This window comes from Gopherus flavomarginatus, chromosome 7 (genome assembly GCF_025201925.1).
Source record: "Gopherus flavomarginatus isolate rGopFla2 chromosome 7, rGopFla2.mat.asm, whole genome shotgun sequence".
Classification (NCBI taxonomy): domain Eukaryota; kingdom Metazoa; phylum Chordata; order Testudines; family Testudinidae; genus Gopherus; species Gopherus flavomarginatus.
The window spans coordinates 3,924,062-3,949,827 of NC_066623.1; the positions used below are offsets into that span (position 1 = coordinate 3,924,062).

The 25,766-nt window shown below is 43.9% G+C and overlaps 1 protein-coding gene across 7 annotated transcripts in view; it reads right to left on the reverse strand.

Annotated features, from left to right (window-relative positions):
* Positions 1 to 25,766, reverse strand: part of SGCD (sarcoglycan delta) — a 665,508-nt gene that overhangs the window by 296,128 nt on the left and 343,614 nt on the right. For 6 of the 7 annotated variants that reach the window (XM_050961320.1, XM_050961323.1, XM_050961319.1 and 3 more), the window contains one exon: positions 1,551 to 1,719. The exons of the other annotated variant lie outside the window; for it this stretch is intronic. The gene's annotated coding sequence lies outside the window, so the exon portion shown is untranslated. The remainder of the gene's footprint in view (positions 1 to 1,550; positions 1,720 to 25,766) is intronic. 7 annotated transcript variants of the gene reach the window in all.

The window sequence follows — 25,766 nt, forward strand, 5'->3', positions numbered from 1 at the left end:
GTGTGGGCATAGATGGTTTGAACTCATTCTAGTCTTGTAGTTGTATTTCTGTACTGCAGCCATTTCAAAACTGAATGTACTCTGTATGCAAATGTTACAAATGGAACTCCAGTGAGGTATCTGAATTAAATTTCACTATTTACAGAACAAGTGGTATTAGTCTGATCACACCAAAAGAATTCATGTAAGAGCAGAACTCCACATTTTCTTGGAGGCTTTAAAAATATATGAAACTCTAACTTCTGTTTGGATTTTTCAACACTCCTACATTAAGCCTGAACACTGTATTGCTACTGCAGTGTGTGTAGGGAGTCTCTCTCCTATTCAGCTATTAATGAGAATAGAACACATGTACTTTTTATCACTTTATCATTTGATACAAATCCATGCAGACCTAGGAACTAAGGTTTTGCATTCACCCTTCCAAAGCTTTTTAAATATCTTTCCAATTGATGATTCAAACATATAAATAAACAAACCCAATTTCCTTCCTGGAAATAACTTGGATTAAACAAAGGGAGATGGGTTGTCATAGATGGTGTCATTCTAAGTGTTCCCCTGCGACTCTGGGCTGTTTGCTCTATGCCATGTGAGTTTCTGCTCTGTGACATCAGAATCTGCACACAAAATACATGAGCCTCCTATCCAAGAGACTATCACAGTGGTCCCCAATGCGGTGTCCGCAGGGGCATCTTAATACGCCCGTGTCCTGGCCCCTGGGAGAGCACCCACCGAAATGCAGCCGAATTTCAGTGGCATTTCAGCGGGGACGCCTCTTGATGACGACACTTGTCGCCAACAAATGATGTCATCGAGAGGCGTTGCCCTCAAATTTTGGCGGGGATGCCTCTCGATGATGCTGCTTGCCGTTGATAAGTGACGTCATCGAGAGGTGTCACTCCCGAATTTCAGTGGGGACACCTTTCGATGACAACGCTTGTCGCCAACAAGTGACATCATGGAGAGGCGTCGCCGCCGAAATGCCGCCAAAATTTGGCAGCATTTCGGCAGGTGTTCCAACACCGCAGTGGTCCTTCGTCTGGTGCCCGCTAGACGAAAAGGTTGGGGACCACTGGACTATCATGTAACAAACTAGTATAGTAAATTTCATCCTAGGCCAACAATGTTGAAATACAAGTGACAAAAAAGAGTATGGCTTTTGGAGAATGATCTCTCTTTTCTTTGTTTTTTACATTTGTCTGGTTTTTATTTTATTTATTTTTGATCTCTGACCTTCTATTCATCAGATATTAGTGGTTTTCAAAATCCAGGTTCCTTTCAACAAGGTTACTTTACAAACCACCATACACAGGCATAAACGAGTAGGTTATTCAGTAAAGGCACTTGACATGTTCTTCATCCAGACAGTGACTTTAAAAGCACTTTAACCTTGCACAGTATTCTTCAAATCAAAGAGTACAGGGCATTCACTGAGGCAGTTTGTGGGCTGCATTTACCTACATATAAATATGCAGAACCATAGTTACAAGAGCCATAGACAGATGTTTAGAAAACATATAGGAATGCAAACAAAGGCAAAAATCACATACCTTAGCAAACCTGATAGTTCCGAATTCTGGCGACAATTAGTTTTGGAGCAACATTGGAGTGAAAGGAAGTTCCTCAGGCTACCACCAACTGGAAGTCCTTTTTAAGTCCCACACAGGCTCCAGGTCAGCCTGCTGTATGTCCCCAAGGATGTTGCAGTATCCTCCAGTTCTTTGGAGACGGAGCAGAAAAGATGTCATTCAGAAAGAGAAAAGAGAAGAAGGTGTGGCATTAAATTCGAGGGTCAGTCATTTGGCAGGTTCAGAATAGAACGTAAGAGAACATCAAATAGCAATGATAGGTCAAGCCAGGGCAAAGAGCCTGTGACAATCCATCATGTTTGGCACCTTTTCAGGGAAATCTTTGAATTCAAGAACTATGGCGCAGTACTATTGTTGCTTTATGGTGTTTTAAATGTGTCCCTAAACCACGAAATGAATGCCAGCCTGGATACACTTTATTTCAGTCTACGCTCACAGAAGTACAGTAACACTCCTGCATAACTTTAGAAAACATTCTTATTCATTACAGTTATTGGGAGAGCAGAATGTTCAAATTAAGGGGATTTAAAGTTAAAAACACTGACAAAGGCTCAAGCAAACAACACTTGGATGCACTTGTACAGTGCAATTCATTCACAAATGTCAAAGCTCATAAGGAAACATTAATTAATTAGGACTTATCGCATCTCTGTGAATTAGTTACTGTTGGGCAAAATGTTCAAAAATGGGTTCCCAACTTAGGCATACAGAGTCATCTGATTGTTGAAAAAGCTCGGCACCCAGCAGCACCCACTCACACAGCTGTGAGTTTTCAACGCTTCTGAAACATCGGGTCACTTTGATTTAGGTGCCTAATCAAAGGCAGCAGGGTTTGAGAATTTCAGCCTGAGCAATTTTTTGGCAATCACATCTCAAGTGGGGGGAAGGACTTGGAAAAGGAGTCAGGAATTCTAACCCTCATTATTATTATTATTAGAACAGGAGTTAACGGCCCAAACCGAAATCAGAGCTCCACTGTGCTATCAACGCTGTACATACACACCGTAAGAGACAGAACTTGCCCTTACGAATTACTATCTAAATAGACAAGAAATAGAAGGCATAGGAGACCATAAAGCGAAGGAGTGGCAGAGCTGGTGACAGAACCTAGGTTTCCTAAAACCCAGTCTGGTGCTTTTTCTGATGGACCTTGTGGTCTCTGCCCCGGTTTGAATTTCTGGGTACCCTTGCCTCAACAGCTGCAATGCTCAAAGTGGAAAAGAGAGACAGAAAATGCCTGATATAAACACGTCCCAAAGCCACATGTAGGCTGGTGGACTGGTCATCAGCGTGGGACAGAATCAGCCACACCCGGTCAGTTTGTTGCCCTTACCTTAGGGTCCTGTTTGTTCTTCAAAACAATAAACAAAAGGGACCATAGAACATCATCATCAAGTAACCGTCCTGTTCCCCACCGACACTGTGGAGTGCTCTGACCTCTGGCAGCTTAATGGTCAGAACTTCCCCCCCGCCCAAAGACTGGCCTGCAGGGCTTCTCTGCCCTCTTGCAGCCTTCTGTTCCCCCACAGCTTCTCCTCTAGGCTCATCATGGAGCTGAGCCCTTCAGTTATATCACCAGGCTGGGAATCCTCAGCCCCAGGCACTCGATGCTATCCAGCTGGGTCCGAGGATTTCCAGCACCTAACTACTGGGCTCTTTTCCAGAATGGGGCTAGCTGCTCCCCAGCCCCCCGGCCCGTAAAAGCAGGCAGGCCTCCCAGTAGCACCGTACTTCTGAGCTAACACAACCTGTGTCACATCTGTAACGCAGTCTGAACACGGCTGCAAGAAAGTTGTACAGATGCTAGTTTTGTGCCAGGAACAGTAAGAAAAAGAGATCACAAAAACCAACAACAACATACTCCGTGCAGACAGTTCCAAAGGGGTCAAAGTTGAATCAGCAGCCCCCGAGCACAGCACCCATTACATCCTCCCACAGCTTCCTGCAACACACACACACCCCATTGGGCTAAAGAGATGTAGAAAACTGACTCAGGCAACCTGCAATGGAAAAGCAAACCCCCGGGGGGGTGCGAAGCAAGGCGGCCGGGGAGTGAAGGGATGAAAGCATCCGCACTGCAGCTTGGAGGCAGAGCAGTTTTATCAATCCGGGCAGTGAGAGGAAGTCCACTTGGTAACCAGAGCCACTGTGGAACCCATGTCCAGGGGCATGCAATCTGCTCTGCACCCCAAGTAACCCCTTCTTCTTCTTCAACAGGGCTGCTCGTGGTGCGAGCTGCAACATGAGCTAGGGTGGCAGAGTCCGACCTCACGTTTGCCAGCAGTTTGTGTGTCAAGAAAGGCTTTAGAGGGAAGCATTATTTTTATTTCAGACTGCTTCCCTTCTGCCATCCCTCGGGCTCAGGTAGGAAGGCAGAAAAGTAGAACAGCTTCAAATCTTATATTCCTTGCCAAGGCAGGCGGAAAGCCCTACTTCTCCAACAGCATTTGTAGAACCAGTCTGGCAATGTGAGACTGAAGTGGGTGTAGGAATGGCTGACGCCGCAGGACCTTGGTCTGGGAGTAGTAGCGAGACCTATTTCCTCTGCTTTTAGGTGATGGTTATCTTTGGGGACCAGAAATGCAAATACTTTTGTCTCATGAAAGTGCAAAAAGAAAGGAAAACAGACATTATTTTCCCCCTTTTTACTTATTATGGAGCTGAAAGGCAAAAGACCAAACTTGACAACGGGACTGGACTGTCATTGCAAGCTGAGTCTGAGAGCCCTGCCTCTAGTGGGGAATGATATGTTTTTTGAAACTCTCTGTTTACTGCAGTCTGCCAATGCTCATCCTAAGCAAAGCTCTTGGGTGAGGAGGACTTGGCACACTGCCTTAATGCACTGCTATGCATGTACTCAGAGTTTCTGTAGTGTCTGAATTCCTGCACTGCTGGGTGGATCATAAATTATGGTGCAGGCAGGAAGGTGCTTTCAGCTCTTGGCAAAGAGAAGAAACCTTCCCTTCATCCTAACCACTACCGTTACGGGAATAAGAGCACAGCGGCAAGGAGCTGGAAAACGCTGCTGCAGATTTCAACGAAGCATTCACCAGAGCCAGCTGTTGGGAGAATCTCTCACATTCTCTCCCCTCTGGTGTTACAGAATACCTGGGTTGGATTTGAAGAATTTCTATCACACAGATATACATGGGTGCAGGCAAGGAACTAGTTTCTGTGCAACAATATAGTTGGGGTTATGTTTCTATGTTATCGGTTACTGGGAAATAATGCACGAGCTATAACTTCTAGGGGCCACTGAGTACGTCTAAATTAATGAGATATGATGGCAGCTATCATGAGGGTTCTACATGACATGCAGAAATCTCACTCTACTTTGTTCAACATGAAAAAATAACATGCATCACCCAAACGTACTGTGCTATTCACCACTTTCTGCCCTATCAGTCCACACTTTTGTATTAAGTGTCTGAAACCCTGGATTAAACTTTATGCAAGGGCCCTAAGTGTAATGAGTCTGATGGCCTTTGTTCAGTCTCCAGGCCATGAACACAAAACCCAAACTAGCACATACATGTTCTTCTTGGCTCAGAAGAGGCAGAATAGTTCACTCTGGGAGCTTGCACACTGAGTAACTAGAGTCAAGCCTGAATTTCCCCAAAGTTTAGCAGTATCTAGATCTGGGATTTAGTCCAGGAGCATTTTTATGAGTAACTTGTTCAGTGCACATTCCTCCAGAGTGAATGCTTCCTGCTCAGAGATTACATGTCTCCATTGCATGAATCATGGCCTCAAAGCCCGTCTAAAAGAGGAGTTTATTATACAACACAACTAAAACATCCACACAACTCAAGCATCCACACAGCTCAAAAACCATGTTGGTTCCACCCCTTCCCTCAGCTACCAGTCACCGCACCTTGTCTGGAACACTCTACAGTATACAAAGTCACACCTGTCCCAGTTGGTCTCGTCTCTTAAAAAATTAATTACAATCTACTCAACTGCAGTTGAAGAAATTGTATAGGGCGTGGAAAAGATTAAATACTTAGGGGATCTGGAGACTTGAAAATAACTAGAACTGTATGTCCTCCAGCTAAATATTCAAGCTCTCTCTCTTTACCGCCAGTCTGGACTTCATGCACCTACACGGGAGAGGGATGGCACACACAAGTATGCATACGTACATTCTCATAAATTTTCCTCTTAAACCATAGCTGGACTTGGGCAAGCGCCTATGACTGATATGGCAGAGCAGTACTGGTGGGGCAGGGGACAATAGGGGTGCAGAACTGGTAGAGGCTCCATTCGCATCATGAAACATTTAGTAGGGTCATTTCTGCCTATCTAGGTGGAAACTGAAGATAGCAAAGCACTTTCTGGAAGTAGATCGAGATTATATCAGCAAATATTTCTTCTAACTGAAAAAGGGTCTAATGATCAAGGCTGTGTGTAAGATACAGCTGAATGCGTACTGGTTGTTACATGCGGCCAGTACCCAGCTCACTGTTTTGTAAAGTGCTCTGGGATTTCTTCACTCAGAAAGGCACTTGATCAAGTACCTTAAAACACCCAATGACCTTAACAGAAGTGGAAGATGCTCAGTACCTCACAGGAGTCCTCAGAACCCTGCAGGATCAAATATTAAATGAGCCCAAATTTTACATTTCACAATATCTTCTCCCTCTACTTCCCTCGAATTTAGTATAAAAGGTGGTGCTGGTAAAGAAGGGGGGAAATGAAACTTCTGAACCCTTTATTCCGGAAGACTAATGTCGAAAACTTGGTAGCACTGGAATCTCTCCAACTACAACACTTGGTACACCACAGACAACTGTTTCCTAACCAGATTTTTTCATTTATAATGGCTTGTTGTAAAACATAAAACAAGAGTCTCCAGCAATACCGAGACTTGGCTGTTTTGTGGTGTTTTCTCTTCCTCTGCAGCAGAAAAACAGGTGGAACAGCAGCACCGTAATCCAAGGGATGTGCAGATAATTGAAGTCTCCTTACAATGGGTAGCAAATAATTGGAAAGTGTCGTGGGGTGCTGTGGTCTGATAGGTTAGAGTCTGACTTATTCGGCAAATTAATTAAGTTAAGGGATGTTGCTGCAAAGTAATGACAGAATTGTGCAAAGATGTAGAGATATGAATCTAATGAGATATTCTGATTCTGCTGTTCTCTTTTCTTTAGTGCAGCCCAAGGGTGTATGGGTAAAATGAAATAAGAACACTGGTTAACCATGCTTGTTATCTGATTTATAATAATCACTTCACTGTAAATACTTTCCAAAGCTACAACTTGCTCAGACGCAGTGGCGGGCATATTTGTTACTGTTTCCAAAGAATAAATAACTTCTGCAAAAAAGAAACAAAAAAAAAATCAGTGGAAATATTTGCAATGTAAATTAAAAATGTGCATCTCCAGAAGAAAAGAGCTTGTATTAGCAGCGCTACAAGGTCTAGATTCAAAAGACAAAAGGAGGTTTGCCTTGCCCCAACTTCTAACACTAGCCAATATTATTATTACAGCCTTGTTATTACCTAGACAATACAGAAGGTCTCTGGGACAGCAGGGCAGGAAAGCACTTTAAGTACACAATTTACATCCATCTCTGTTGAGAAAAGACTTCAGTGCTTTGAGCCTTTGAGAATTTTGGTCCATTACTGTTTGTCCTGTTAGTTCAGCTGAAAGGAAATGTAATAAAGAGGGGAATTATGGGAAAATATATTCACAAGTTACACACTGACGGCTTGCGGACTTAAACACAAGTGCTTATGTGCCTTCTTGAACCAGGGCCTGGGTATCAAACAACATACACTTAACCAGCCAGATCTTCCACACACAAAAATTCTAGTTCTCTCAACAAGGCCCAACATTCATATCTGAAGATGCTTTCTGAGATAATGTGCATTAAGACAATGATAATCATATGTGTATTCCCTCCATGTAAATGCCCCCCTTCATCCCAACTGAAAGTGAACATGAAAGTAACTAAGCTAATTGGTGACGTTAAATTAAAAGGTTTCTTTTGTATGTTACATATGTTATTAACTGGCACCTTTAGATCTATTCAGAACAAGCTACAATCCATAGAGCATTCTTGGCTCTTCATTTCTGTACCACCAAAGGAGATATTTGGAAATTCACAAAGCAAAGAAGAAACATGATTCACTGTCCACTCTGCCTCCAAAATAATAGAAAATATTCTTTTCAGTGAAAGGTCTATGAAATGTGTTTTATCTGACTGCTACAGATCTTTGAGAAATAAACAAAAAAGAAACAAAGTATTTTGAATATTGGGAAGGAATATTTGGCCAAACTTTTCAGACTCTAATTGTAACAATGTTAGATGATATATGTTCACTCCTCTTACAAGCCAAGAGATCCAAAACAACAACTTTCACTTTATCCCCCCTATTAACTAACCTAAATATTGCCCTCTCTCCAGCTTGTTGTAACAGTTGTTCTTAAAAGGCATCCCTTTTACATTTCTGATGCATCTGCCCCTATTGGCTGGTTTGCAGAAGACCGCAGCACTCTTTTTTTTAATTATTGGGCCAGGGACACAATTTTTCATAATACCTGATCTTATTCTCCCCTTGGTCTTTACCACCACAGTAACCTACTAAGACGATAGCAAGACTATTCATTCTGGCTGCTAAGACAGTCATCGCTTATTCCTGGAAAAGAAGTTAATCATCAAAGGCTGGATCCTGCATTACAAAGTGAATGAGAGCTTTGCCATTGACTAAAATGGATGCAGGATCTGGCATCACAGAAGGAGCTGGACTGGCTTCACTGGACATGTTTTGTCCCTGCTACGGAAAGCTTTTACTTGTCTTAAAAGATAAACATGGGGACACGTTTCCCAATCTATAGCTATATGAGTCACAGCTTTCCTTACCACTGGAAGAAGACTCAAATACACTTAGGCACCGGTACTACAACAGACTCCACACAGGTGGATCCTATTATAGAACCTGAGACTTAATAAGTAACCTTCACATAACCATAGGTGGCTTCTCTCCCACAGCTTTGCATTAGTATCCTGTCCATTCTGCATTATAGTCGTACTCGTCCTCAGGCATTTGTGTTTCATTAGCTAAGCCTGGACAATGATTTTTATTTCTGCCATAGCTACACTTCTCTCCCCTCCACTCCCATTTTTTTTTCCTTTTGATTTTTCCCCCTAGTTCACAGACATTCCCTTTTTCACATTTCAGGTGAGATTTTCAAAACTTTCCTCCCACTGAAATCAGGGAGAGTGTTATCATAGGGCACCTTCATAGTGTTCATATGAAAATGCTGCCTTGCTGCACGGCAAATCTCTACCTGCCCAGTAGCTTCTGTCCCTGTGTTATAGTGAACTCTTCCTGGTGTTTGATAAAATAAATGAAAAACATTCATCTCCCCTGATTTTCAAATGTCACCTCAAAACAAATCTTATTTATGCTGCTTAATTTCTCTCTCCAGTTATTTATTTTTTTAAAACTCTGTAACTTTAATCTTTATCTCTGAGAAACATATGAGAGTAAGTTGGTATAAAAAATGCTATAGGAAGTAAAAATGTACTGGACTTTATGATATATGGGACATACCATTGTCAGCTTGCTATTATCGCAGAACCACATTCTCTGAGCAGGTTTTTCCACAATAAACTCAGATTATTATTTTTAATGTCTCAACCACTTCAAATCACATGTAGCGTAAAGCTTTGCTCCATTAACTGGAAGCCTGGATTCTGATTCTGTTTTCAAAAGAGGGTTTCAGTCTATTACGCCATTTTTAGTCATATAGTGGCAAATAAGAATATTACTTTCCCAACTCCCAAAAGTTTTATTCAATGAGCTACACTTCTAGACAGTTTGGGGTTACTCTAAAAAAACAGACCACGACTCACCAGTGCATTACTCCAGTTTTACACTGGTGCAACACTGGGATAATGCAACAGCCAACCAAGCCTATAAAAACAGGGAACTGAGAACAGTGAATGAAGTCTCAGACAATGAAAAAATCTGATCCATTATGTTGAAAAATGTGTTGAAATGGATTGATACAGTAAAACCTCAGAGTTACGAACACCTCGGAATGGAGGTTGTTCGTAACTCTGAAAAACAAACCATTATGGTTGTTGTAAGTGTCTGGACTCACTGCCGCGGCACCTCCTGCTGGTGACTTCCGGGAATTAGCTCATTCCAGCTCCAGAGCGCCCTCTGCAGGCCAGTGATCCGCCTTACCTGTGGCCCCATGTCCCTCCCAGGACCCCAGTGCCTGTTTACCTGGGGTGCTGCCCCCAGCAATAACCCCTTTCAGCCTCAGGGTCTCCCCCTCCCAGGGGAACCCGCACCCACTATCCCCACTTCTCCTCAGTGTTAGGCTACTGCCAGTCCCCATCTAGCCCTCATTCCCTGGGGCAGACTGCAGTGTAAGCCACTCATCATAGGCAATGGAGGCTCGGACCTGCTGCCTCTGCCTACTCATGGGCTGCCCCCTGCAACCCAGTGCCTAATGGGCCTTACTAGGCCTTCAGCCTGGGGCTTTCCTAGGCCAGAGCTCCGCGGTTTCCTTGGCCTTTCCCCAGCCCTGCTCCAATCTAGGGTCCTTCTTGGCACCTTGCAGCCAGGCCATTCTCCATCTACAGGCATAGGGAGACTGCCTGGGCCTCTGGCTCACAGCCTTTTATAGCGGCCAGTTGGGCCTCCTTTCCTCCAATCAGCCCAGGCTTCTTGCCCCAGCCACAGTCCTCTCCTGGGCTGTTTCAAGCCCCACAGGGCAGGAGCCGGTAATCACCCCGCTACAGTTGTCCTTTCAAAAGTTTACAACTGAACATTGACTTAATACAGCTTTACTATACAGTAGATAAAACATTGCTTTTCCTTTTTTTTTGTTAGTAGTTTACATTTAACACAGTACTGTACTGTATTTACTTTTTCGTGTCTCTCTCTCTCTGCCGCTGCTGTCTGAGTTCATACTTCCAGCACAAATACCACACCAGGTTTGTGTAATGCAGTTCCTCAATCTATGTGCTGCTTTAAATGTTTGTACCAAAATCAGCCCCTTATCCCTTTGGAACTTTAGGTGAATTAATTTCAGTCACTAGTATAAAAGAACAGAGATAGGGGAGCAGGAGAGAGGAAACTGCAGAAGTCTGACAAAACACCGGAAAAATGAGAAAGTGAGAATGGATAAGGGTTGGGGCGGCATAGTCAACGGCAGAAAAGAGCTTTGATGAGTGGCCTGGGGAACAAGGGAGAGGACCAGGAATTCAAGGGGAGCATTAGAGAAGTCTTGGGGAAATATCAAAGGGTTTGGAAAATGTTGGGAATGAGCCAAAAGAAACAGAGGAAAGAAACAGAGCCTTTGTGAGCCACAGAAGCCCATGCTTTCAGAACTTCTGCAGGAAGAAGCTGTTTTTAATGCACAACCAGCTTTTCACAGCTGATTAGCACCAATATGTTTGCAATTGATAAATAAAGGTGGAACATGAGAATTAGGCTTTCCATAATTGCTTTCCCCCCACACACTCTGTTCCATGCCATGCTTTCCAGCCCAGAATATCTAGTTTTAATGCGTTACCTAATGAAAAAGTTCAGTGAATAGTAAAGTAACAAAGCGGCATTCCTGCAGAAGGCATTGCAGCCCTCGGCACTGCATAAACCTTCAGTGTCTCCGCGATTAACACATGCAGGTAGCAATTGGAAACACCCTTGGCCCAATTCACCCATTCAATAGGGCAACTTCAAACCTCTTCAGTGGGGCAAAGCTGGCTTTGCCAGCCACTGGAATTGCCCACGTGGTGGAGAACAATAGAAACAGCCCCTTCCGGCTGTATGGCTGGGCTGTCCTTCACATGGCAAGCCCCAGCTGCTAGCATCAATCTCTTAGGGCTGTTAGTAGCCGGCCTAAATTAGAGCACTCTTTGGGATGTTCTGATTTGTGCTGGGAATCAGAAAAGCAAAGGAGGAGAGCACCAGAATCAGGGGAATTTAAAATTACTGTTGTACAAAACACACACAAAACATTGAGCATTCTTTGGTCACAACTCAAGATGCAGGCCTCTGTATGAAGTCTCAGCTTAGTTGTACACACACAGAACACGCCACTAGCTTCCAGTAGAACTTGACATGACAGGACAAAAGCCCACTGCAAAGAGAACTTTGTGGCTAGTTTGTAGAACTCAACTGTGTTCTCATTCAAATCGAAATGTGGCTGATGTTATATCAAACACCAAGTAAGCATTCCTGAATTCACTCCTTTCTAGAGGAGATGTTGGGAAGCAGAGAAGAAATCTTCCTTGCCAGCAGTAAAAAATTTGCAATCATTGGGCCCAATATATTAAAACAATCTCTATTCCTGAACATTTGCATGCACCGGTAACAGAACTCAGAAGCCAACTGTGCCTGTAATCAGGCACTAGGTGTCTAAATTCTACTTGTAACTCACAGTTTGTTGCACCTGCAATTTACTGTGTTTGCACAATTGGAGACTTCTTAAAAATATGACCCATTACCTAATATTCAGGGGAGCTTATTTGCTTTGCCTTTTGAAAAAGACACTTTAAAAATCAGAAATTACACTGTGAAAAGAAAATTCTATCTCAAAACTGTACTATAGCCCTTTGTGTATTTAAATCAATTAGCCCAAATTCCTCCCAAGGTAGAACTGTTTTCAATCCATTCACCATTAAACAAATTGGATACTGCAAAATAGAAGGTGACTGCAGCTGTGTATCTGCATAACACTGCAAATGTTCTGAACACTGAAAGAAAGCTGGTTGACCCAAATTCATCTCCAGTGTAACTCCTCTAATTGCTGTGGGCTTTCACCAATGATAACTGTGCCCACTGGGGATCTGGTACTTTAAAACTACAATGAAATCACAGATTGTAGAAATGTCAATTAACTTAATTTTGCACGTGCCTATGCATCAGGAAACTCTTCTCATTACAACTCTGCAGATCTTGGACAGTTTGCAAAATGCCTCTCCTAGTAACATTTTGAATAGTTAGAAAATAGACTATTCAGTCTATGATAAATTACATACTGCAAAGTCTGCAAGATTAAAAATGTCTATAGCTCTGATGTTCCAATATGGGCTCCCAAATTTTGTTTGATCTGAGATTATCTTGGTTGCGTGTGGTGTTTTTTTGTTTGGCTGGGGTTTTTTTAAATCATCTCACCCAGTTTCTTTCCTGACTGACAGCTAAAAACTAGAGAGGGATCCAAAGCACAACCTCGAATCCTAATACTGTACCCCTGAAGCTTGGAAAATTTCACATCTGGATCTGAACATTGTAGATGGCTCCTCACCTACAGAGTGAGTGGATCCAAACCCCTAATATGAACTTTCAAGTTTTGGACAGGTCAGACTGGATTTGAACTTAGAGGCTCATGACCTGCTCTAATAAAAAAAAAAATCTTTAAGATATCTATATAGCCTCTAAAATGTTGCCATCCGTAGCTCATGCCCAAGCTACAGAGAAAGCAAGTCAGATATTCATCTCTCTTATCTTTTCTTCCACAGTTAGCCCTGATTGCTGTGTTTGCCAACTAAACCCAAACTTGAGAACTGGCTTGGGAGGATGGCATATGTACATCCGATAAAGTAAGAAGAGATAAGGCAGCATGACGGGAAAACTGCAGGGTCAAATCCTCCTCAGCTGGCACAAATTAGCACAGCTCCATTTAAGTCAAAGGATCTGTGGCAATTTACATCTACTAAAGAGCAGCACTACATTGTGTCTTCACGATCAAACCAACAGAGCGTGCCGATAACTTTTATCCAGTTCCTTTCGCAGTGACCGCTACAATAAGACACTAGCAATTGTCTCCATGCAAGAGCTTGATGTGCAGAAAGTACGTCAGACCCCTTTGGTTTTCTTTTTGTTAATGTAGATGGACAACAGAAAGTAGTTACAAATATAAATTCATGGTTCTTTGAGTATTTATTTGATTGCATTTACTGCAGTACATTTTCCTTCCTGTCTTTGTAACGAATCTGACCAAGAAAAACAAATTTATGTCTACAGTTTGCATCATTATGAGCTCAGCTCATTTGATGTGGAAAACCTACAGTTTAATTGCTTGATTTAAATTTGGCTGGTAAAATGCATACTGAAACATTACTCTTTTAATTATGTTAATTTACAACTGAAAAGCTAAATTTACAAAGGCAATAACATTATTTACTTACCCATTAAAGTTGAATATATATTACCGAACTAATTGGCTTCCTAAGTCTGCCAAAAAAATTAAAAACAAATTTATAAACTGATTTATATGGTCTCTCTCCGCAGGTTACTTGTATTCAATGGATTACACTGATATCTGTGTAAAACGCTTCTTTCATTTACAGAGTGTCCCCCAAAGTCGCCTTTCTCCTTAAAGAAGGTACCATACATGACAGATGGTGAGTTTCCTGCATCATTCAGATCATGAAAGATATGCATGCAAAACTCCATACAGGCTGTGACTGAGTGAGCGGCTCTGTAATAATTTATCAATACTGTATGTTGTCCAGGTTATTGGGATGTTTACTGTACATATGCCTACAGTGGGTTAAATCAACCAGGCTGTTGGGAAAACAAGGAGGAAGGGGAAACTGAGGCTCAAGATAAGCCACCCCACAATAAACACTTTAGGATTGTTAAGAGACAATGCCCAAGCTATTAGCTGAGGAGATTTTACAACCTGCCACACACAGGTTACATTGGGAAAGGAAGACCAACTGGACTATAAACAATTAAAGTCTCTTTCCAGAGAAGTGGGAGTTGCTGGGGAGCTGTTCAGGCTGACATAGGACCTGCTGAAGCGATCATCAAGGGATGGTTACAGGTATGGATTGTTTGTTTAAAATCCCTTTCTCCTAAACACTTTGTTCCTACTATTAAAACAAAAAATACACTGGTTTAAGATGGCTGTCACCGTATATGACGGCTCGGTCATGTAGAGGTGCTGCTCTGATGACTGGGAGATCGCTGAGCATTGTTCGGTCACCTAGTTGATGGCATTCACTGAAAAGTCTCACATAACAAGACTGGCCCGTGTGAAGGCTGCCATATTCCACTCAAGTCCCGCAAGCCTTTCTGGGAACATTTGTTTAGTGTCATGCAATCAGGCTACGATCAGAAGGAAGCTTGGAAAGCAGACTGGGCAAAACAAGATTTAAAAAATAAGCCCCTGGTGGCAGATCAGATGCAGAAGGTTCCTGGTTTTGACCTTCCACAGTCATTTTGGTCAATTCTGAACTGAATCCAAACCAACCATAATAGATACAGACATCTAATGCACAAATGGAAAATCGACTCCCCAGCATGCGAGTGTGGCTCCCCATGACAGACTATCAAACATATCACCACTTACTGCTCAATTTATAAATATGAAGGAGACTTTACTGCAATACATTCTGCTACCCCTTATGTAGCCATTTGGCTCCCATCTTCAGGTGAAATTGTAATTGCTGCTCTACACCAGCCATACGAAAGATGACAACAGGTCATGGACATGGAATTCCATTCCTGGAGAGGTAAAGGCATGAGGCTTGACCCCTTCACTCAGAAAGACCAGGTGTTATGCCCCTCAATTTCAGGGTGTTACCACATAATTTGATCAGGTTAATTGCAGCCCTATTGTGTACACTCATCCACCAGGAATTAATAAAATAGAACACCACATATTTATGGGTTAATTTGGACAAGCAGGGCTTTTGGAGGCAAGGTCAAATGCTAGCTGCAGGCTTAAAGTTTCTGCTAATCAGAATGGGAGGCAGGGAGAAGAGTCAACAAATTATGAGACAAAGAAAATAAGTGGATGGACACCTTGAGTGTGGGCGCCTTTGATATAGAAGCTTATTAGGGCTAAGATTGTTAGGCATGTTTTCTTGATAAGTAGGTGATTGGAGTTAGAAGTGAGGACCCAATAGGGGTGACTGTGAGCTACGTGTTTTGTAAAAATTAGTTATAAAAAGACGAGGTAATAAAGTGCATTTTGGAGCAGTTCTCTGAAGCTATCCTGAGATACTTTGTTCCTGACAGTACAGTCCCCAGCAGGGAAGTGACAGGCCATCGTTGACCTGCTGCCAATTACTCAATACCATCTCAGATTTTAGGTAATTATTTGGGATGTTCTAAACCTATTGCTTATGTCTCTGTGTGCTTAACTCTAACAAACAGTAGTTTTAGATAAGAGCACGCTTACTTGTATTAATCTTTCATCAGCTGGAAGCGCTGGGTTCCCATTGTTTTATTCCTGATACCGCTAGGAGTGAAACAGTTAAATTACCCCTGCTTTGGGTTCTGAAAACCCTGGGTAAAATAGGAAGGGCCAGAGATGCAGCTAGCCCTGCAGCCATGACACCTGGCAATCATACCCAGTGGGCTGCGAAATGGGGCAGATCCTCAACTGATGTAAACTGGCATAGATACATTGAAGTCAGTATCGGGGGGGTAAACGTGTTAGTCTGTATCCACAAAAACAGCAAGGAGTCCGGTGGCACCTTAAAGACTAACAGATTTACTTGGGCGTAAGCACTGCCTGCATCTGTAGTTTTCACTCCATACGTCTTAAGAAGTGAGTTTTTTACCCACGAAATCTCATGCCCAAATAAATCTGTTAATCTTTAAGGTGCCACCAGACTCCTTGTTGTAACTGAAGTCAGTGGTGCTACCTGAATTTACACCAGTTGGGGATCTGGCCCAGATCCACAAACCATCCACCCCTCATGTTGTTTTTCCTGCTCTTTGGCCTACACCAAAAAGACAGGCACCCAAAATGACTCCCTCTCTACAGCTAGCATGGTATTCAGTATTTTAGCTGTAAGCACCTAAAATGGAACTATAAGCTGTGAGTCTTGCATGGCAAAGCAGCAAAAAATAAATAAATAAAAAATATATAATAAAGTTGTGCTCCCATCTAATGTGGAATTTTGCAATATGGAAACATATTCCTTCATGGTGACGCTTGAGACTACAAAGCTGTATGCTCTGGGTACGTAATGAACTCAATACACTCCTGCAAAAGATTAGCATCAACATCTGACCATAACAAGAAACAATTAAGAAAAGCTTTTTAATTAACTCTTAATATAATTTCAGAAATTCAAATTAAAGTCTCTGTGATTGAGGCAATGTCCTCATTAATATTTTAGCTTCATTCCAGATAACTAAAATATTCAATATTTATTTATGTATGCATCCTGAAAATAATAAAATTAGGTTAATAATGGTTACAGAGCAATTAATGTTACATTAATATGTGATGAAAAGCTAATTTGCACTTTGTCTGAAAGAGTATTTAAATTCCATTTGCACATGTCTAAGTCTGGCTCATGGTAGATACAGTTTGTTTCTACTGGCAACACTTGTATGTTTGTGATACATCTCCTGGTGTAATGGACAATTAAAAAGACGTAGTGCCACAGTCTCATAATACAACCGAATGGAACACTGCTATCTTCATTTAATCTAGGCTTGGTCTACACTACCAATTTGCGTGTCAGCATAACTACATCGCTCAGGGGTGAGCAATATATTTATACCAACCTAACCCACGGTGTAGAAAGCACTCTGTCTACAGAAGGGCTTCTGTCCACATAGCTACCACCTCTGGGGGAGATGGAGTAGCTACACTGACTGGAGAAGTTCTCTCATCGGCGTAGGCAGCATCTTCACTGAATGATACAGCAGCGAAGCTCCACTGGGTCATTTGTACTGCTGCAGCGCTGAAAATGTAGACAAGCCCCTGATGTCTCCAGGCAAGACTCTGATTATACTGGGGACCATTAAGAGGTCTGCGTTAGCACACAGGATAAAGAGAATGAAATAAGGAACAGGTGCGGTACAGTAGGACAGTGATCACAGATTATTGAGAGAAACACAGTTCAGGTGCCGAACAAAGGGTGTTACTGTGTTTCACATGCCGTGCTTTATATTTGAAATGGGGTAGATGGAGGAGGGGGTTGGGGCAGTGACTTCTGCATGTCTAGCAGAAGAGCCGTCCTGTATGGGATGGCTCAGAGTGGGCTGCCTTTGGAAAGGAGCTGTGTGCATGCCCTATTTTCTAGTGCTCCAAACATCATCTAGTAGGTGGGGGCAAGACAAGAACCGAATACGGGCAGACCACATCCCCCTAGGGCCATGATATTCCAGACATGCCTTCCCTCCTAGCAATCTCTTGAAGATTAGGTGAATCTGTCATTTGTGGGAGGATCGATTGCCTACATCCTCTTGTCCCAAGAGTACCCATAAACCACGCAGCAGAATCTAGCCTAAAGTGTTTCTAATGGAATCAAATTTCTTGTGACCTTACATATGCTTGGAGATAAGAAAATAATGGACATAATTATACTGTTTCCTTCCAAAGCACCTAAGTCATGAGGTACTTCCACCAAACTTATACAAACAATTGCTAAACACTGAAAATAAACATGGGGCTCAAACTGAGTCAAAATCTCTTACTTCCCACTCTGGACAGCCCTTCTAAAAAGCTCCCAATGTGTTTATATAGGCATTAGATTTAAAACAACAACATTAAAAGGAGTAAGGGCCTGATTCTGAACTCACACCAGCTTTACACAGGTATAACTTCACTGACATCAGTGGAGTTACTGATCATTTTCACCAGTAAGAGATCTGAATCAAGCCCTAAGTTTGCATCTAGATATGGAATCCAAAAAATGTATTTATAAAGTATAGTGGTTCTTTGACCTGATGTTTTGATGAAAGTCCCTCTCTATATACAATGGACAGCACAAGTGCTCCAGGTCAAAAGTCAGACATCTTTATAAACTGTGCAGGAAACTGTTCCTGACATCAACTGGGTAGACATATTTATATCACTTAGCACTGAATAATTCAATGATAATAAAGAAGCACAGCACACACTCACAAGTAAACCTCACAATGCCTATGAGTTCAGGCAACAGACAGTATGAGTTCATTTCTTTATGCGCAAGGGCCCATTTGTTTTGCTAAATTATTAAGAGCCAGAAGGCAAGTTTGAACAACAAACGCCAACTTGTGATGTTAAGGTTTCACCATCTTGACAGTTCAACGCAGTGCCCACAAAATGTAACCCACAAATGAAGGCGGTAGAATGATGATCATGTTAAATGAGACAGAAATCAAGGCAACTGGTTCACAAACACCAAATGTGTATTTTGTATCTTCTACTGGTAGACCTGATCCAAAGCTCACTAAAGTCAATGAGAGTCTTTCCTTTGACTTAACTGGGATTTGGATCAGGCCCACATTGAACAATTTACCTTGCTTGCTGTTTGACTCATGGCCACAATAAACTACCTGTGCGTTGAAAAGGCACAAGCACTGCTACTGCTTTCTGTGTTATCTGTCTAGTGTTTTGCCTGGTTTTGCTCACATCTGTATGTCCCCCCCATAGGTTTGGCAGGTAATCTGATCATAGCAGCATATATAGTCAAGATGTGTACAGCTATAGTGAACATCATGTGTATCACATGTATCTTACATGTGATATATGATTAAGCAACTAACATCACAAATAAAGAACTGGAAGTGGATCGTTTCTATTAAAGCAAGCTGATACTATATGGCAAACAACTAATATAAAAGTGGGAAGCAAACAGAAGATAATTGTTTAGCAAGTGTTATTTTTAGCAACAATATATCACAATGCTTTAAGTTTGCCACCCAGCCACTTAATCCTCTGGTGGCTTTTGTTTATGAGTAGGGCTGCACTGTCTTTCTACAGCAAGATTCACAAAAGTCACTTATATTTAATGTTCTTTGTAAGCGGTTTTGAGTGCGCATTGAGCATTCAGGAGAATTTCGCTATCACACAGTGCCAAATTCTTCCAGCTAAGTTATTACAACTCTTTTAATTTTGCTATAACTCAAGATCACTGCAACAACTCGGTGTGTTCTATGGATGTGTTTACGACAGAACACAAATTTTGTGCTCACGTAACACAATGTTGGACTGTTTAGTCTGCAGTGTTTATCCAAGAGCTTGATACATGTTAAAATACAATATCTTTCAGAGAACTTTTTAAAGACTTACCCTCGGATTTCCCTCCACCCACTTATTACATTTTTGTATGATGTTAGATAAGCTTCCCACATGTGATACTCCACTGAAGTATAAGCTATCTCCAGTGGATTTATGGTAAATCCACTGAAGATAGAGAGAAAGAAAGGAGCCAAAGGAGTGTGCTGCTGTACTTGGCAATTTAAGCTGAAAATAAAAAGACATTTACAAAAATAGGTAGATTATTATAAAAAAATCTCTACATACAGGCCAAGGTTTTCTTAAAGTGTTCCTGTTGAAGTGTATGCAGACCCCAGTTGTGTGTGTATACATATGTGTGGTGCACATGGATAGCACTTGAGGAAAACAACATATCCAGGAAAGCACTTATCTACTGGTTTAAGTTCCACTGGAGTAAAAGTTAAGCACATGCTTCAGTGTCTTCCTGAATTACGCTATGCATAAATATACACCTGTGTAAATCCCTATGGTTCATGAGCACATACGCGCGCGCACACACACACACACACACACACACTTTTAGAAAATGTTGACCCCACTGTCTAGGCAGCCCCCCTAGGTTTTTACATGCCTTGAAACCAATTTAGAAGGCCACACATCGCAGGCAACATCCCGTTTTAAGGGACTGCCCCACAGCATCCTCAAACGTATCAAGAACAATTCCTCTCACCTTGATTAGTCGACCCCCCTCAATTAACTAACTGTAGTTGGGAGTTTCCTGAGCAGCTCTGAAGTTCAATTTCCCTATATACTTTCATTAAGTTCCTAGGTGGAAGAATTAACTCAATGCAGATACACTCAAATACTCAGTCTTTGTTGCATCCCACAAACTTCTCTTTCACTAACCATCCAAACCCCAATGTTTTTCTGAGCTTACCACATCTTCCAGCTGAACACCGCCCAGGCCAGTTAACTAAGCAGTACTGGGGCAGTTTACAGATACATTCCACCTGCACACACCCCATTCTTTGCATGTTCTCTGCTTTAACTGATCCAGAACTCTATGGTTGAAATTGACAATGGTGCAGAGAGCCAGCACACGGCTCATGCACCACTTAAGTTGCATTTACACCCACAAAATAAGGGCCCGCAGCACTGGGATGAATTTCACCTGTTCACAGAGCACAGTTTGGATCTCACCTTGGCCACAGTTTGTTCCCAACTCCTTGCTATGGATTGTTAGTGCCTGGTTTTTTTTTGTCCTGCTTCAATTTTGTGATCAGCCATTTCCAGGAACCCCCCCCCCTTCCCCAGCCCCTGAGGGTAGTAACGAGGCACCTGCAAGTCTCCTAATTAGGAGAAACCTAGCCGAAAAATTGAACACGTCATTACCTTTATAAATTGTCCGGTGCGCATAGAGTGGACGGGGAGAAACGAAAAAAGCTGGACCTTGTAACCGAGCCTGATCACCTCGAGGACTCCCTCAGCCCGCGAGTTTTTTTGTTTTTTTTTAAGGAGCCTATCCGATTACCGGTGATGTTGAAACTTTCATGGTTTGTGTGTGTGAGTATGCCTGGGTATTGATTTTGCTATTGTTGTTAGCTAACTGAGTCTGTATTGTGTTGTAAGCCGGAGTCTCACGGCAAGCTGTAGTTGTCTTATTGCATTTTGCTTTTATTTAGACGAGTTGTTGCATTTATGGTTAATAATAGCACCAATACCACTCGTACTAACCCCTGGAGGGACCTGAATAACTATTGGGACCTAGAGAAATACCAGGGTCAGCTTTTGTTTGTAATTGCAGTATTTTTATTATTTGTTCTGGTATTATATTGTAAGCCCAAGTTGTAACTAGTATTGAGTTGTTCCTTATCCTCACCTGTGACTCATTCAATAAACCCTCAATTTTTAACCCCACGACTGATTGTTTGCGTTATCCCCATTGCTACCCTCGGGCACTTGTCACCCCCCCCCAAGGGCATCCAGTGATCGAACCTCCGCCCTATCCCAACGCTCATTACCCGGTAGATAACGGGCACCTTGTGACCATATCGGTGGAGCGAGGGGCGAGAGTAATCAGTAATCAACATGGCGTCACGAACAGGATGCCTTCGGGAGGGTCAGTGTCCGTGGCGTAGTGGGGACCGTGAACAGTCTGAGCTCGAGCAATTTCAACACCTACAATTTCACCAAGTGGCCAGCAGACAATCTGAGAGGCCCACCCTAGATTGGATTTGTGTTATAGAGTCAGGGTCAGGGTCAAAAAGCTATACGACCTCGTTAACCCTGACTGCCGTAGGATGTCTCCTCCATTGCCATCCCACCTTTAAATGTCAGCCGGCCGATAGTTCCCTGCAACCCCAGTGCACAGGGGTTGCGGATACTAGTCGGACCGAGACACCGTCTGGCATTTGGAAGGAGTGTAGCCGTATCATTAAAAAATCCGGGGCCACCGTTTCTAAACTCATACCCCCGCCCCGGGTACAGCCGGGTGACCCAGCCCACGGGTTGCTAACCCAATTAATGGAGGGATTAGAACAGACCAGGCGGTCAAAGAAACTTAGACCGGACGAGTATAAGTCGGAAGACGTGTCCACGGTCTTGTTCAGCGCACTAAACAAAGCGCTGGACCTCTGTGCGGTCCTTCATGGAAGCACTATGTTTGCCGCTAAACAGGCCGCCGCGAACGGCACCGATAGCGCAGAAAGCGAGATGAGTGACAAGGAGCAGGAGGACGGGAGTCAGGCTGGCAGAGACCCACCCCCCTATGAAGGCCCCCCTCCCCCTTCGATCTATCCTGCTCTCCCCTCAGCCCCACCTGCACCTGAGAAGGAGATGCAGATGGAGGCAATGCCTGTTGCTATTACAAAAAGCAAGGTGGACTCTAATACAGGCCAAATTATTACTATCACCGAATATCGTACCCGCACTAAGGCAGAATTGAAGGAGTTTATGGTAGACACCAGGCGTGGGGAGAGCGAGCCTGCCCTCATTTGGCTGGGCCGTCTGGCCCTGGATTACGGGGCAGAGATAGTGAACAGGGAGGAGGCTAGTCTCTTGGCCAAAACGTCCACCTGGTCAGGAGGATTTTCAGGCCATAACCTCTTAAGAAATGGGGTCTGGCCACTTACTACACCAGCCGCAGCCTCTTTAGCCATGAAGGGCAGTTTTAAGGGCATGTATATACCTCCCGGCAGCATAAATACACCCCATGAAATCATATGGGCTATTGCCGGGGCATCCATCGTAATGTGGGACCCACAGACAGTGCCCTTGAACTTGAATCCGCAGCAAATCCAATCTAACACACCGCTCATTTATGTCGGGGACCCCACTCAGATCCCGGTCAACAGGGATGCAGTGGATTTAGCCATAGATGGCGCCCCACCGATTGACACAGGGGGAACCCTGCTGCTGCATGGTTGGATTGGGCAACCTCTTATTACTTTATATGAGGCTATGTCCCGTCTTCGAATGCCACAAGCCCCCAAGACCCCCATCTCAGCCCTTCCAGCTAAGAGCCCTGTTAATAAGGGTCAACCTAAGCACCCTGAACGTACCAAGGCTGAAAGGGCGCTTTTTGGGTTCCTATTACATAAGGGGATCCCCAAGGAAGCACTGCGGAAGATGTCTGATTCTCAACAGCAAGATCTGGGCAAACAGGTAGGATGGAAGGACTGGGACGATTATTTGAGAACAAAAAACGAGTAGAGGCCGGGTGCGCCCCGGCCTCCACAGAGACTTGGGATGACCGACCATATTACACCCTATTGGTAGCCGGTCCCAAACCCCTTCACACCCCTGTATCTTTCCTGTTGGACACCGGAGCTCAAATCTCCGTTATTAAACCCGATGTACCTCATGTACCCACAAGTTCTACTATGTTTATTCAGGGTCTTAACAGCATTGAAGAAAAACCTGTAGTCTGCTTTACTCTGATTCACAAAGTGTATAAACGGAAAGTTAAGGCTTTGTTGGGAGGAACAAATTTGCTGGGGGTTGGGGATATAAAACGACTACGATTACAAAAACAGGTCTGTCAGGCCCTGCCTGTCACCCTGTCGCCCGATGCCCCCCCCCCTTATAGCCCCGAGCTTGTTAATAACAGTTCATGGAAATTTTCCCCTATTCCCACGAAGCCTGAAGGCATCCCCCTCATTAAGCAACTGCTCAACCAATTATTAAAGGAGGGACGGATAGCACAGGCAACCGCGTCAAACTATCTATCTCTCGGCTGGGGTATCCCCAAGCCTGGCAACCCCTCTGAATTTCGATTGGTCATCGACTATAGACAAGCAAATAGTCGAGTCCGACACCTCCCATTTGCAGGCCCAGCCACCATTCCAGAAATACGGCAGCAGCTAAGCGATGCCAGTGGGAGATGGGCCTGCACCCTGGATTTAAAGGATATGTTTTATCAAATCCCATTAGAGGACAAACCCCAAATCCTAAATTTCGCGTTCCAGGGCGCACAGTACCAGTGGAAGGTGTGCCCTCAAGGGTTCTGTAATTCCCCCGCCTTGGCCACGTCCGCTCTTGCAAAAACCTTAAATGGGGTAGAAGCCACTGGGGGCACCACTATTTTAGCCTATGTGGACGACATAATCATAATTGGGCCCAACGAACACATAGTCCAACACGTAACTAACACCGTGGTAGCCGAACTAAAGGCCAATGGGTGGCAAATTAATGAGACAAAAAGCCACCTCGTGCCCTCTCAAAGCTTTTCCTTCTTAGGCCAACATTATGACCCCTACAACTGTGGCCAACCCACCTCAGGAATTCTAGACCCTTGGGTAAAACACCCGCCCGAGAATAAAAAGCAACTACAGAGACTTTTAGGCCTAATTAATTATCACCGACACTTCATCCCAGATAAACACCTTGTAGACCTGGAAACGATCCAGGAACCCCTCTCGTCCAAACGGAAACGGGAAATATGGAGTCCTGAGGCCCAAAAAAGCCTGGAACGAATAGCCACCTGGTTTGCCTCTAACCCACGGCTAGCGCGATATAAAAGGGACTCACCTTTTACCATTACCCTTTTCTTTACACAACATCACTATGGGTACTCAGTATCACAAGACGGGCAACCGGTCTATAACTGGGCCCGACGGCTCAAGGGCCCTCAGTATCGATATGGACCCATAGGACTTATGTTGCTAGCCGCAGGCGAGGCACGCATTTGGGCTCCGCTATCTAGTAAAGGAACTCTGATCGGCCCAGAGGTACACCTCATTCCTTGGCTCACGCGGCTGCCCCCCCACCAGTTTTCACGGGACCAGCCTAACTTGGCAACAGCTGTGTTATTTGGGGGAAATCACGTGGCGGGAATGGACGCTTAAATCGCTGCCAAACGATGTCCGATTCCCAGCAGCCTCGGAGCCCTTGTGTATAGAAACAAAATATGACCCCTGGATTGTGTCCGACGGGGGCACTTCCCCGACCCCCCGGGCAGGAGTCCTCTGTGCTAAATGCGACCACTTCCAGGTTGATCTCCTTCCCCCGGGTTCATCGGCCCAGCATAGCGAAGTCCATGGGGTCCTTCTCGCTGCCCAGCACGTTACCCAGGCCCATTCCGTTTCTATTCAAGTCGTGTTGGGCATAGACTCACAATTTTGTCTCAGCATTCTCACGGGAGAGGCTAACCCCACAGCATTTACGCCCCTGTGGGACACTATTTTCAACCTTGTACGTAAGTTCTCCCGGCCCTGGTTTATAACCCATTGCCCGTCGCATCGTCCTGATTCTAACCCCCTCCACTCCAAATTGGACCAAAAAATAAGGGAAATTCAAGCGCCCCAAGTGTGCCTGGGGCAACAGCTCCAGCTCAAAACCGATCCATTCCTCCGATGGCTTCATGAGGATTGGGGGCATTTGCCTAGTGGCCGCCTATACAATCAGTTAGCCCTAGGTGCTCAGGGAAAACCCGAGGCACGGCGGCAGGACTGTGAAAGAATAGTGCAGTCCTGTCTTAAGTGTGCACAAATCAAGTCCCAAAACCGCCCGCGTTACGAGCGGTGGGCGTACGCTGCAGAGTACTTTCCTCCCGGCGCGGTGTGGCAAATAGATTTAATGGGACCCCTACCTGGAGCCCGTCGCCACCCAAAGGCTCTGGTAGTGGTGGATTTGGGCTCCCGTCAAACTCATTGCATCCCCCTGAATACCACCACGGCTGCGGCTGTGGCGCTGCAACAGGTGGCCGCAACATGGGGTGTGCCCTCCGAAGTTCAAGCAGATGGGGGACCCCCTTTTA